Source organism: Cygnus atratus, chromosome 7, assembly GCF_013377495.2.
Source record: "Cygnus atratus isolate AKBS03 ecotype Queensland, Australia chromosome 7, CAtr_DNAZoo_HiC_assembly, whole genome shotgun sequence".
Classification (NCBI taxonomy): domain Eukaryota; kingdom Metazoa; phylum Chordata; class Aves; order Anseriformes; family Anatidae; genus Cygnus; species Cygnus atratus.
Genome location: NC_066368.1, coordinates 5,286,634 through 5,301,926, shown reverse-complemented (window position 1 = coordinate 5,301,926; position 15,293 = coordinate 5,286,634). Strand labels below are relative to the sequence as shown.

At 46.3% G+C, this 15,293-nt stretch overlaps 1 protein-coding gene across 1 annotated transcript in view; it reads right to left on the bottom strand.

Moving 5' to 3' along the window:
* Positions 1–14,577, bottom strand: part of FGFR2 (fibroblast growth factor receptor 2) — a 97,548-nt gene extending 82,971 nt beyond the window's left edge. The window contains exon 1 of the mRNA XM_035547850.2: positions 14,509–14,577. The gene's annotated coding sequence lies outside the window, so the exon portion shown is untranslated. The remainder of the gene's footprint in view (positions 1–14,508) is intronic.
* Positions 14,578–15,293: the final 716 nt, after the last annotated feature.

The following is a 15,293-nucleotide window of genomic DNA, read 5'->3' as shown; positions in this document are numbered from 1 at the left end:
CTTGCTTCTGCCCGAGCCCCTGCCCCGTCCCTGCCCCCGGTCCCGGAGCCCTTTCCCAGTCGGGGATGGCCCGGCCGAGCCCTTCGACCCTAGAAGCCCTAAAAAGCCCCTCGACCCTCAGCCCTAAAAAGAGAAAAAAGAGAAGGAGGGGAGCTGGGGTCCCGCCGCCGTCCCGCCCGCTCCCCCCCCGGAGCTGGGATGCGCATCCCGCAGACCCCTACGAGGGGAGAGCCCGGCCCCGGCTCTGGCACCGAGGAGCGCGGCCCCAAAACGAGCACGGCCCCGGGAAGCTGCCCAGGAGGGGTTTTGGGATCAGAGGGTTTGGGATCAAAGACCGCGGCTGGCAGCCCCATGGCCCGCTCCGACGGCCCAGACAGCCCAGCTGCCTCTTAGCGCGCTGGCATTTTGGGCTGACCCCACGCTGCACCTTGCTGTGTGACGGTTCTGCAAAGAGGATTTGCCTAGGCACCCAGATTTAGGACAGTCCCTAATATTACTATCTAAAATTCGGTATAACTTAGACTGATATTTGCTTAGCAAAACGTTTACTTGAGATACCATTAGCTAAAGGGTTGCTAATACAGAGCCTGTGTTACTGCTTGCTTTGTGGAATCAGCTTGACAACCAAATCAATAAGTGGGGGTTGCCTCAAATTAAATCACTGTTGATCAATTTAATGTTACTTCATTTAAGCATAGCTCGACTGTGCGTTTTATACGTTGCATGCAATATCGATCGAGGGGATTGTCGAGGGCTGTGGCTGCACCGCACAGCGTGACCCCATATTTACATACTTCCAGACACCGAAAGCATGAAAACAAGTTTTCTGGGTAGTACGTACTTACCTCCCAGAAAGTACTTTCCCACCACCACCAGCAGCAATGTGAGCTTTGTGAGGGGCAGCAGACAAACTTGTAATTGATTATAAACACAGGTTTAATTTTTTTTTTTTGTCATTCCTAAAGCAGCAGACGTTTGAATGTTCTAATTGAGAAGCTGCGATGTCACCATCAAGATCCAATTTTCCCAGCTCCAGGCATGTCCACTGCCCATTGAAAACATTGTTAACGCATTCTCACATAAATTATTGTCCGGCACAGGAAGCTGCGATACCTTTCCCCATTCATCGGTATCTTTGCATGCTCTGAAAGAAAAGGAAGCATTCCACTAAAAATGACAAATCAGAACACCTATTCCCAACGTCTGGAAGCACTTGTCAGAATTTATTCTTTTTCGGGATGAAAAGATAGCAGTCTATCAATAGCACCCTATTCTCCCCAACGAGCCACATTCTCTTAAAGTGGCCCACAGCAGCCGAACTCCTCCATCTGAGAGAAAAGCAGAAGCATGTTTGGAATTAGAAGGGGGGGCTGGTGGGGGGATCAATTCTGTCATCATATTTAGGCTTCAAGAGATCTCAGTGGGCCCAGGGAGCCTTTCATAGCAGTTAGGCTGCTGAATGAGAGCATAATCTCTTTACAGTTTTTTCCTCCTCCTCTCAAAGTGGCTGGGATCTTTTTTGTGAGCCCTCCTGCACGTGAATGGTGTGGCTAATAAGCCTATTAATGAGGTTCCACAGAGGAGTGTGAATAGGTAAATAAGCCCCAATCTGTTGAGGTTCAGGAGCAAGGGCAGTAAAGCCATCATGAACTAAAGGTGACAGTTTGAACTGAAATAGGAACAACAGCTCCAGGTTTCAAGCGAAAGAAAAGACAGACAAGGCGCACATTCAGGCTCCTTCTACCCCCTACCGAGTTCTATTTTCTTTCCCATTCTTCCTCCTTTATAAAATGTCTTGAGTAGTCACCCATTTTTTCAAAAGCTCTTGAGACGTCCTTTTTCATCCTGGCAATGATACATCAATAGGGAGGAAGGAAAATGAGGACACCAATGCTCCTTTGCCCCGCCGGTTTCAAAAGCACGAACAGTGCTGTCCCCTCGCATATGGGAGCGGGGGAGGAGAAAGCAAGTTAAATTGAATCTTTCAGCGCTGCCAGCCCTTTGTCACCGCTGTCAGCTGGGCCCTGGTCCCCCTGCCGCACCGCACGCAGCCAGGGATGAGGTAAAACGTTCTCCAGGGGCACGGCACCAGGCAGCTGTGGGGCCACAAGGTCCAGCTAGGCCCCGTCAGCATGGAGAGGTGAGGAGGGCGAGGAGATGCGCTGATCTCCACCAGGCATCGCCATTGCCCAACGGGGTAAGGAGAAGGCACGCCTGACTTCAGGCTGCCCCGAGCTGGATCCACCAGAGCCCAAGCAAAGTACTTTGAGGAGCGAAGGTGGAAGTTTAAGCAGAAGACAACTTGTGTCTGTTGAGAGATGAGGTGAGGCAGGCAACTAATTCCCTTGAATAATGTGGAAAGGTCACCTTAGAAACAAACATAACACGTGGCTGCTGAGCACTCCTCAGTTCTAACCCTCACAGAGTCTCTGACCCTTTTTGAAGTGCTGGAGGTACCGGTGAAGGCAGGGCCTGTGGAGACCTGGTTCTCCACGGGTGCTACGCGAAGAAGTCACAGCTCCCACCACACTGCTGGCAGACCGCAAAGGTACGTGATGGAAGCACATCCTCCAGTGCCAGCCTATTCTCCAGGTGCTGGACTTGCTAACATGCAACACTTCTACCAGCTGAAATAGGAACACAACATGGAAAAGGAAAAGGAAAAGGAAAAGGAAAAAACATGCATTAAAGCTACGGAGAACTATGGGGAAAAATCATCTGCATCCCAATTGAGCCATGAACATGGCTGAGGACTTCGCTTCTCCACAGACGACAATGGGAAAGCAACATTTCTTCCCTGTTATTTCTGTCCAGTCCAAAAACTTTCTTGACCATGCTGGATACAATTAAATATTTGTCCTTTTTTATTATTTTTTTTTTTTTTTTTTTTTTTTTAAGTTCTTCTAAAGCTCAGTGCCCAAACCCAAACACCGACAGCTGGTTTCCAAAGTATTTATGGCTCCTTTTCCTGGCAGCTTCGAGCTGTGCTTTTTAGGGTGCCAAAGGAACCCACTTCTGAAAGTCTGGTCTCAGTAGCTTGCATCCTTTAATTTTCAGAGATAGGCAAAGTTGCTCCATGTATTTGTCTGAGTCCTAAGGGAAAATTACTTCACATTGATATAAACACAAACCCATCCTAATATAAAAACTGCTACTGAGAAACTTCCATCTCTAGTCTTTTCTATGTTACTTCAAGATACTGCTAAACTGAAAAAATTAGATAATTTCTTTAATGTCACTACATTCAGTAATTATCCATGAAAATGTGAACCATTGGCTACCGAGTTCTTTTGCAGCAAAACGTGCATAGGAAGGGGGATTGCCATAAAGGGATAGTTTTACTGGGTGTTTATCAACAACAAAACTCATTTTGGTTAAACTACAGCATTTGGAAAATTAACTTCTTTTGCCTATCGATTTTTGATCTTCCTCTCCATTATGCACAGCAGAATCTTCTAAGAGAGATTAATTCAGGCAGTACCGAGAAAAGAGATTATTTTCACCATTGTAGTGATGTTTTGTAATAGCACTTAATACCAGAACTCTCTCCAGATTTTTATGCCCTGTAGCCATGTAACTTCTCTGGTACGCCTCTCATTTTGTATGTCTTAAGGAAAAGATTCAAAAAATACTTGTTGTTATTATTAAATGTTGTGAGATATATTTTAACAGGAAATGTGGTGTGTTATAATCAGGGTATTACACTGGGATACTGGACATTTGAAGCTTTCTGTCCTTCTACATCAGCTTTCCTATACAGTCCTGGGAAAGTCACTTAATCTGCCTATGTCCAATCTTTCTAGCTATGAAATGAGGATAATAGATGTTTCCTGTCTCCCACCCTTTATTCATCTCATCTATTTAGATGGTAAGCTCCTCATTTCTGACCATGCTTTTATGCATGGCTTAGAACAATAAGACACTGAGCTCGGCTGGAACCTCCAGGCACTTCCATAATGCAGATATTGAGTACTAAATTATCAAAATAAAAGAAAATCCTCAATTTATTGTGTATTCCTTCATTAAAAAAAAATTGTTACACAGTGTCCTGGTAGAGCACCTCTGGCTGCTGTGGAATAATATCTCTTCTAAGACAGGGGAAAGAAGCACCCGTTGGAGAATAACTTTGAAAAGTGAATCCCCCTAAGCAGAAACCATGTGAATAAAACCCTTCTCAGCGCTGAGCAGGGCACAGCAAGACAGAGGCAGACTTATAAAAATGAGAAGACAAAGGCTGCAAAGACCATTTGTCTTTCTGTTACAGATCTTGAATACATTTGGCTTGTTGGCCCGCGCACTTTCTGTTTCCAGTTGATCAATACATGCTGGTTTGTTTCACTAAAGCTCTGTTGTCTAACTAGACCAACTGGTGATTGTGGCAGCTTCCCCTGCAATGTTACATCAGATGGGATTTTTCTCTGGTGACACCACAGGGTTCAGTGAGCGAGCGATGACTTCCAGGCACAACCTCAGAGCAGGAGGTGCTCAGCGGAGCTTGCACCAGGGCTCCTGTTACAGTTTAAGCCCTGGGAGTGGCAGAAAACTTGGTGGCAGGGATCCACAGGGCAGGTACTGTGCTGATCCTCACGGACACGGTTCCTCACCCAGAGCACCACATCCCTGCAGACCCCTCCTGCTTCCCACCTCCTTCACTGGAGAGCCACGCTCCACATCTCCAGCTCTCTTACACAGGCCCAGCTTCAGACATAGAAAGGCATGGAGATGGCAGAAGTTCAAAAAAGAAAAAGTCTTTTTTTTTTTTTTTTTACTTTCTACAGCCCTGGAGCATACGACAGTAATGCGGTACTAAATGCCTACAACTATTTCCCTGTCTCATTCTCCTCATCCCTCCAACGTCTGTAAGTGAGAAGTCTCACCTCATGTTCTCTCTTCCCTTTCCGGCCTTCACACGTAATTTCACTCCTCCAGCTCCTACCAGAGTTTTCGCAGGAATTTGCTTCATCCTGTGTGTGTCTCCTCCAGTGAAAGCCACCTCTTTTGCCACCTCAGTCCCCAAGGTGAGAGGAGCTCCTCGCCCCATGTGCCAGGTGATTAAGGCACCCACCATTTCACCTGAGAAACTGGATTGCCTTGGAGAGAAGCCACTGTCCTGCCCAAGAAAGCCTCCGTGTAAACAGAGGTGCCTCGAGGTTTAACAGCCCTTGTTTGTTAACTCCATAACCAAGTTCACAAGTCCAAAAATGAGGTGAAAAGGTAATGGTCCGGCAGACAAAGCCCAGGCACAAACAGAGATTTGCTATTTGATATAGACACTTGGATTTCCTTAAACAAAGGCCATAGGTTTTATCCCAGAAAGGTTTCCCAAGTCACTGCAGGCCCAAGGCGCCTTCACACAGACCCAGACACACACTTTTTTCCTTCACGTTTCTGTGTTTTAAGGGGAGGATTACAGGACAGCTCAGTTTGCATGAAATCTAGACTTGGATCGCTGAATATTCATGCCCACAGCAATGAACGTTCTTATACGTATGAACACGCAGCAGCACTTCAGGCCTTGAAGAGAAGGCCTGCTTTTGATTTACATGGCCAGGTTGAAGTCCCAAAGATCCTTCCCATCTCCTAACAGGTAGCACCGTTTGTATCAGCGCTTGCTGGATGAGAAAACCCAACGACAATCACGCAGCTCTTCTGATGCCAGCTGAGCAGAGAAACAGATACTGCGGGAGGCTTCCAGGGCTGCTAAATGCAATAGATCAGGAAATGTTTTACATTGTGGATACAAGCGAGGAGGCCAGAAACTTGATTACAGGGGAGACTTAGTTAAATATTCACTGGAATTCATTATGTGAAAACCACTAGAAAGGAACATGTTTCTACAGGAAGGGTTGGGCTGCTTTATTCTAGCTTCTGTTGTAAAATGCTGCTGATGGCTGTGTACAAGAGCTACCGTCCTCTAGTGGAAGGAATACGGCAGGTCTGGTGGATGTGCAGGAACTCTTCTGCTTGCTCTTATTGTTAGCTAGGGTTACCGCTCCTTTAATTTGCTAAATAGAGCCTCGCAGAGCCAACGGGGCTGACGACCTTACATTTGACAAGCAGGTAACATGAGCATTTTGGGCAAAAGGAATGTTATAAACAAGATTTCTAAAGTCTTAAGTCTGTTGCTCACTCAGTCTGAAATAATCACGAGCGCAAAGACTGAGAGCAAGCTGCACAAAAGCTTTGAGGCTGAGAAAGCCGCACAGCACCCTCGCTCCAGCACAGCCATGGAAAGGTGGTGTCTGGGTCCCAGCTCATCCGGCCCAGCCAGCGCCGGTTTGGACAGATGCTGGTGGACAAGCACGGTGCTGATCCCACCTTGCAGCGCCTGCTTTCCCCTTGGCCATGAAGCGCTGAGTGAAGACCGAGCGCTGAGGGACCTTGCTGCGTGCTGCCTTCCAGCTGGCTGTGTACAGCAGGAGCAGAGCTTCCTGGCCCCAGCCCTGCGCTGCTTGGGAAGATCAGGTCCTGAGAGCAGAAATGCAGGCAGAGGGGCAAAACATCCCCGAGATCCCCCACAGTGGGGACACGGAGCAGCATTGCAGCCCCAGTCACAGCAGCACTAACAGCTTTTCATGGCATGCAAAGGGTGAAATGCCATGCTGGCCGACAAGGTGTCTACCCAGTAAAAAAATACAAGGCAAGTCCTCTCCTTTAAATTTTATTCCCTGAAGCCTTACATTCAGCAACCTATTTTCTGAGGGGAAAAAAAAAAAAAAAAAAAAAAGACTCCTAGTCCCACCCTGCTCAGCATGTAGCAACAGGCTCCCAATTAAATTCTGGAAAACAGAGAGGCTGAGACATTTTAAACAGAAACTACTGTGATCTGCAGGGTACAACGAAGAGGGAGCTGGGGGGAAAGCAAGAAGTGAAAAATTAAACCAAAAGCAAAGGAGCTGCATTTGGAGTTGTGCTCAACAGGAAAAAAATCACTTACAGATAACAATTAACACACTGTTTAACCCTGTCCCCACAAACAAAGAGACACCAGCAATAGTCAGCATTAAATTCATTTGCACTTAAAATCTTGTATATAGAAATAAGCTGGTGTAACAATGCTAGAGATTGCCCAGACAAGTTAATGTCCAGAAGGGTTTTAATTCCACGCAGGGCAGAAATGCAGGTTTGGGTCTTGTCTAGAAAGGAAGAAGAGCCTGTGAGAGTAGCAAGCGTTTGCTCCATAGCAGGTAAACGGACAGTGACAAGAAGTTCACCAGGAATGAGAAACACATCCTTCTGCTCCTCTAAAGCAGAGGGTGGTCTGTTTCCCCTTTGGTTAACCCCACCTGCCACAGGCATTGACTTGCAAAAGATCCCAGCGGAAAATCACGCTGTGGTTCCATCATGTTAGAGAGATCCAGCTGCTTCGTCCTCCAGGAAAATCTGTCCAGCCCTCAGCTATATCACATCCAAGCTGTAATACCGAGGCCTCCTCTCCTCAACTGCTGAGAAGATCACCAGATGGGCCCAGGAGGAAATTCCTCCTCATGTCTTGCACCCAAAAACCTGACAAAACTGTTACCCACTTAGAGCACATCTGTTAATGGCGATGATAAGGAAATTAAAGTCAATAGAGGAAAAAAAATCTTCCAAGATCTAGGTGTCCATGTTCTTGCCTGCTGCACAGAGCTCCAGCAATGGGAAACATTCAGAGCCAGAAGTGGCGCTGGGTCCTTTGGAGATGGTTATCGTTACTAGTAAGTTTTTAATACGGGGTTTGAGCAGCAAGTGAAAAGGACACTGCCAAAAAGGCCCTGGGACATCTGGTGTAAGCTAGACTTGTTCATTAGTTTACACCCACTGAGGTGCCGGCCCACCAGCCAAAGGGCCCTTCGAAGACAGCTAGCAGAAGGCGAATGGTTGGCAGAACTTCCCTCGCTTTGCTCTATGTGGCGAGGAAGCCTCAGGACGCGCTTCTTGCTTGGGAAGCACAGCACAGAGAGACAGTGGCCTCCCAGGGAGGAGGCTGACCCTCCCAGGGAGCCTGTGCTAGCCGGGGGTGGCAGGGGTGGTCTGCCGGGGTCGGGGCTGAAGGCGGTAACGGAGCTGTGAGGAGAAGCAGCTCGCAGCTGTTTGCATGATACATATCTCGCGAATAAATAAACGCCATCGCCAGTGCTGCCACTCTCTAAACATCGATAGAGACATGCGTTCACTCAAAACATTCAGAAAATAAACAGAAGGAGTGCTGCTTGGCTGAACCCTCCTCTAGCCGAGAGCCAGCGCTGTGAAGCTGTCACCTTTCAGCAGATCGGAAGGTCTCGTATCAGCCACCCCAGACGCTCTGTTCCCAAGGAATGTTGTCTGCTTTTTTTGACGCAGAGACCTCAGAGGCTACAGATGGGGGTTTCAAAAATGATGTGCATTTTTCTACACATTCTAGCAGGCAGGAGGTAAAGAATAGTTAAGTGAAACACAAGTGAAGATTAGCTCAAAATGCCGCAAGCTGTAATTCACATGGATTACAAAATAACCTCAGTAGTTTCAAGAATGTAACAAGAACAGCCTTAAATCAGCACAAACCAACTTGCTCAGTCATTTTCATCTGAGGATTAATGTCAGACTTTCTTCTGCTGTGCTGTGGCAGTAAACCATCCTCTTTAGTCGTTTTGGGGAGGGCATCCGTGGTCCCAAGGAAAGGGGACCCATAGCTACGTGGGATGCAGGGGCTCCGGATCCCCTCCGGATAGTGAGCAGGGGAAGGCTACCACTGGGAAGGGCACCCGGAGGCTTGAGGTGCTCTGGAAAGGCTCGGTGGGTGTTCAGTGCTGGCTCCCCCTTGTTTCTACCTGTTCAGCTGTACAGAAGGGCAGCTGTGGCTGCTTTCAGTGCTTCTCCAAAAGCTTTTTTTTTTTTTCTTCCAGGAAAGCAATTGCTGCAGCTGCTCCTGCGACACTGCCTGATCCTCCAGACAGAGCTCACCAGAACATGGGTAATTCTGGTATTAAATCCAAGGAGCTTTGTGTACGGACACAAAGCATCTCCAGCTTGCTTCCTCCCTCCCTCGCCTGTTTAAGGCACCACACCTTGTCCCCCTGCCACGGGACCTGCGGGACACAGTGATGCATCCCACGCTATGCTCCTCCTCACACCCTCAGCAAAAATGGACAGCCTTTGGATGCAGCCCTTTATTCTAGGATGAATTCTGGAGATTTCTTGATAGCCAGAAAGAAAAAAAAAAAAAAAAAACAAAAAAAAAACAAAGAGACAGGGAGACAGGGAGGCACCTGTGGCCTCTGGGGTAGATTTCTGCTTTACAGTCGCATGCAAGCTGCCCAGGAGACACACCCTGTCTCCCTGGAGTACAGATAAGCTCCCAAGGACTTCAAAGGGATTGCTGAACCAGACTGCAATGAATTTCTGCAGAAATGTAATGTGCAGCATATGTCTGAGGGACTGGAGAAGAGCTGGGGTGGTTTAGATTAGATAGTGCTGTTTGGCTTTTGAGGGGCTCGAGGAAGTGAAGGACACGTAATTGTCTTTTAAAGTGTAATATTTGACTTCAGTTCACCCACACTGCAGAGGGGCTTGCAGATAAGCAATGGAAAGTATTTCCGTGTGAGGGCTGGGTATCTAATCTCCCGAAGATCAGTTTTCCATTCAAAATATCATTGTGCTGGGGGAAGGCTTAGCTATATGCATTTGGTTTTGTCTCTCCCTATCCACTTAATACAGAGTGGACCTGCTGCTAGGGAGCACCTCAGAGCCATGATTTCCTTTACTCAGACAGCATCACCACATGGCCGGGTATTTAGTAAAACAGGTCTGGAGACACCACAAAGTGCTTTGAGAAGGAGGAGTTTTCTAACAGTGTTTACGTGTATCCAGTATTCCAGACCCTCTGCACCTTACAGAAACACCAAAAGAAGGTATCAGCAGCTAGCTGGCAATACCATCTACTTTGTCTACAATTAGGGTTTCTGGCCACTGCATGTGCCTCATCTACTGGAATGTTAAGGCTCATCTTTATTGTCACAAACATAAGCTACAAATATATAGATAATTGTCAGGAGCTCACTGTGTGCTCTTTCTCCTTTTTTTTTTTTTTGATTAGAAGTCAACAAAATCTTTCATTGTTTCAACATATGGATGTGTTTCTTCTTCTGATAGAAGGGGCACACAGATAGCCAGCTCTTACTCAATTTCTTCTTAGGTGACTGTTCCCTTTTTGATATAAAGGAAAAATTGTTTTCCTTGAATATGTTAGACCACAAAAACAATGTGAAAAATCACAGTGAATCTGTTAGCAGAAACATTTGTTCTAGAAGTAAGTATGAATTTGAAAAACAGAGAGCCAGGGTCAAGCCTAGGACAATAAAGATTGACTATTCGCTCCAGGAAGCATTTTAAAATAGTGTGTTTCTCAGGCCAGTGTGGAAACATCTGCCCAGCAAAAATTATCTACGCAAACTTCTCAATTGTATGCTTTGAAATTCATTGTATAAATCAACACACTGCCCATCTTCAGGGTATTCTTCCCAACTTAATATGTACCCTCCTGGTGAGCTACAACCTTGAAATGCCACCCCGCCTGTCTGTGCTGATGAAAGCCATGAAGTCAGAAGAACATAAGAATTTTCCCAGCTGCCAGCCCTGAGTGCCAGCCAGGGATTACAACCCAGCAGAGCTTTGGAGGTCTGCATTTCATTGCCAGGAAAGGCAGCTTCTGCAAGGAAAAATCTTCTATCTATTTATTTTCAGTAAACACTGGCAGATAAACATATACAGTTATCTCCAACATATTTGTCAATACTTAACAGTGAAATATTCTTTTTTTTTTTTTTTAATGCAGGTAAATATTTTTTTCTCTTAGAATGCTCTTTTTTAATGAAAACATGAATTATTCTGTTAGTTTAAATGAATACTGGGCACTAGTCTCTAAAAGTCATATGAATTTGTGAAGCTGTTTTATACATAATGAAGAATAATTTAGTATTGGCAAAGTGATGGATCCTGGCTTTCACTTGATAACAAGTCAAATAATCATTTTCTGGTATTTTGTCCCTTGAGCATTACCTGCTTTTCACAAAACCATCCCATGAAGAAAATAGCTAATTCAGTTCTCTTCTAACCCATCTCTGTTTAGAATAAAATAAATTAAAATAACCCACATTTATTAGAATTATTTCTTAATGTACAAAAGAAGGAATCTGATGGAGTTGTGACACAGTTTGAGTGCCTATCAATCAGATAACAGAATAAATTTAATGTAAAATCATGAAATATACTAGAATCTCTACACTGATTTCTTCAAAAAACACCTTATCTACTTTCTATTCTGGAATATTATCAGAAGACTCCTCATTCACATACAAGACAAACAAATTTCACAGTCCCCAGCTCCTGTACGCATTCATTCACCGCTACCATTAGTGACAGAGAAAAAGACAAATAGGCCGTGCAAATGGGCCTCTCTTTTCCTTTTTCTTCAGGGTTCTCATGTAGGAACAGCTGTAATAATCATAGAATATCCTGAGTTGGAAGGGACCCACAAGGATCATCGAGTCCAACTCCTGGCTCCACACAAGGCCACCCAAAAATCAGACCATATGACTGAGAGCACAGTCCAAACGCCTCTTGAACTCCTGCAGCTCGGTGCTGTGACCACTGCCCTGGGGAGCCTGTCCCAGTGCCTGACCACCTCTGGGTGCAGAACCTTTCCCTAACACCCAGCCTGACCCTCCCCTGTCCCAGCTCCATGCTGTTCCCTCGGGTCCTGTCGCTGTCCCCAGAGGGCAGAGCTCAGCGCCTGCCCCTCTGCTCCTCTTGTGAGGAAGCTGCAGGCCGCCATGAGGCCTCCCCTCAGCCTGCTCTGCTCAGGGCTGAACAAGCCAAGGGCCCTCAGCCGATCCTCATATGTTTTCTCCTCTAGGCCCTTCACCATTCTTCCTAGACCTCCTTTGGACACTCTCCAATAGTTTTATGTCGTTTTTATACTGTGATGCCCCAAACTGCACCCAGCACTTGAGGTGAGGCCACACCATTGCAGAGCAGAGCAGGACAATCCCTCCCTCGCCCAGCTAGCCATGCTGTGCTTGATGCACCCAGGACACTGCTGGCCTTTTGGCTGTCACTGCACACTGCTGGTTCGTGTTCAGCTTGTCATTGACCACAACCCCCAGACCCCTTCCTGTGGGGCTGCTCTCCAGCCGCTCATTCCCCAGTCTGTACATCCAGCCGGGGCTGCCCTGGCCCAGGTGCAGAATCCAGCACTTGCTCTTGTTAAACTTGATACCGACGGTGATTGCCCAGCTCTCTAACTTGTCAAGATCTCTCTGCAAGGCCTCTCTACTATCAGGGGAGGCAGCAGCTCCTCCTAATTTAGTGTCATCTGCAATAAACACAAGGGTTCATTTAGATCATCAATATCAAATTATTTTAGCAGATCTTTACATTGCCAAAAGAGCATGAAGGGTACTCCTGGATTGCAAGAGTTACAACCCTCTATGAGGTTGTAACAGAGACCATTTTCTTACTCCCTTCTTTCTTCTCATCAAAAACCTGCTACTAACTGTTCACCAGAGCTGTGTGAGCACTGCTTGCCTCTGCCCCCCCATGTCATTTCCAGTAGTCCAGTAATATCTCCAGTTATGCCCATACTGGTCCCCACTAGGTGCAGGGGACTGTGGACACAGGGGACGGCCCAGGCAGGTAGCAATGCTTTGAATGCAGCTACAACCACTCTGCGGGGCACTGGCTGAAGAAAAGGCAGCAATCCTGTCCTGAGGAGGCAGCCCTGGGGCCAGGGAGCTCTCTGCCATGTCAGACACAGGGGCTTTTGTGAAACTCACTTCTACACAGCAGTATGCTAAGGGAAGAGTAGAAAAAATATACTTCTTAATGGCTCAAAGTCATTACCATTACTTTATTTTGCATTCCTGAAATACTTAAACACATGGATTGTTTTTGCAGGAAAATGAGTAGAAAGAAGGCTGCTGTACTATGCAGTTCATTGCTTGGCCTGGGGTATTTCCTGGTAAATTATCCCTCTGCTCCAGTATTCTACCAGGTAGGCTCTATACCATTTCCCAGGACAAGGAAAGAGATTAAGAAGCTCTTCTAAAGGTGATACAAAGCCTTTCAGGTCCAACACATTTAATGTCAGTTCAAAGTTACTGAGGAACAGACAAAAAAAAATGCAGCCCAGGAAAAAAAAATAATCTGAAAATATAATTTGTTCTCACTTTTTCCCCATTCCTACAGGTAGGGGTGGTTGAGTTAGCTAAGATTCAAAACATTAGGGTAAGCAATGCTTTAATATAGCATTCTAACACTTCACCCGAGCGGAGGCTTACAGGATCTAGTCTGAACTCTTATATTGCCTAGGTCATATGTTCGATCCCAGAAGCTCCAGCACCAAGACCATAACTTCTGGTTGAACCAGATTGTTTAGAAAAAATAACCCCATCTTAATTTAAGTTTTCAAAGAGAGAATTCATCATGTCCCTAGGCAAATTGTTTCAGATATTAAATTCTTCAGTGGCCAAGAATGCACACCTAATTATTGTCCTGTATTCTTCAGCTTTAGCTTTTAGCTGCAGAACCTCATTATAACTTGGCTTATTAAAGAGTCCTTTCTGCATGCAAGCAGCCTTAAACTAATGTTGTTCTGTCCACACAGAGAAGAGTGGGGTAATGCACAAGCTGTTATAGAGGGTTTGCACAGAATAAGATACAGTGTAAGGTTACTATACAGTAATTTCCTGAGTAACCAAAATTACATTTGGTCCTTTTCTTTAGGCCAAGTTACCATTTGGAAGAAAATAAAGCATGGTCATCGTGGCAGGGCATGCTCCTAGCACACCCCAGCTATGCCACCTATCCAATGAAGGTGCAACACATCCCCTGTTCTGATGGCTCCAGGCTCCCAGGTAGAAGCAGCCTTGTGGCCCCGAGCCCTCAACCCACGCAGGGTGGTGGTGATGGGGTTTCTTCCCACCACTGAGCCTTTGTTCTTAGAGGTTGTCCCCATATGCCACGATCTCACCCATCTCCCACAGCAAAACCTAGAGTTACACCACTATATCACTACTGCAGCAATTTTCTTTTTCAATTGAATAGCCCGGTGGGCTTAGAAGAGGGAGGTGATTTGCAGCAAATGGGTTATGGAAGCAGTACATAGCAGTGCCAACAGCACCTGACAAGTCCAGTTGGAGCAAAGTTATGTTCCGGCAGCCCCCTGCCCCCGCAACGTGATGGGAACATCGGCAGCCGGTGGCACAAGCCCCCGCAAGAGCCCCCATCCCTCCTACCAATAGAGCATGTGGAATCAAACATCATTAAACCACAAGATGAACACAACACTGAAGCCCCGCAGCACAGCACACAGGCAAGAAGCTGTTGCCTTCACCAGAAGCCCAAAGTGCACAGACGCGGCTGTGCATAGTCACAGATCAGCAGGGAAACGCGCCGCACGTAGGCTCTTTCTGTGATCATCTACGCTTCACAGCGCAGGGAATGTTTATTGTGTTTGGCACAGAAAATCTGAAAATAAACAATACACAGTACCTGATCGTTATTTTCCATTCAATATTTGAGCGCTAAAGCAATGAAAGGCGAGAGAAGGCAAAGCACGGCTCCAGGAGGTGTGTCTCGGTGCCTCCTGCGTGTTGCAGCTTGACACTGGGTAGCAGTCAGGCAAAGAGGCTGCCTTGCAACTCCGAGTGATAGCACACCGCAAAGTTAACTCACTGCATGCCTCATGACACACTGCACAGGGAGAAACAATGACTGCCACAACAACATCACTGCATTCTCATTCCTTTGCGCTGCGACACTCAACCACGTTGCAATGCTCTGTGATTCATTACCACTTGAGGGCCAGGCATGTTGCTGGGTGAAGGACAGAGGTGAAAAAGTAGGCATGTAGCTTTGGGCATGGCAAGTCGCTGGTTTTGTGCGTAGAAAAAGTGAGTTTGGAGGCCATAGTTTCAAGAAAAGCTCTGCTCCGAGGCAGGATGAGCTCCCCTATGTCAATGCCACATTTTCAACAGGGATGAGGGGGGAAGCTGCATTGCTAACAAGCAGCTGGTTGATGACATCCCAAATCTACACCATCATGGACAGCAAGTCTGCATTTTAATCAAGGGAAGGTACTTGAGGTGCTGGAGGGATCCCAATAATAAGTATCCATTTACCTATAATTCTTATAATCTCAACATTATTGTGAAAGAAGCAATTTATTTTCACACACAACTCATTATTAAGGCTGACAACAAGCAAATGTGTCTTGCCTCTGAGAGGGTTCCAGATCCAAGAGTTCTGCACTTTCTGATCATTTTTATATTAAAAAG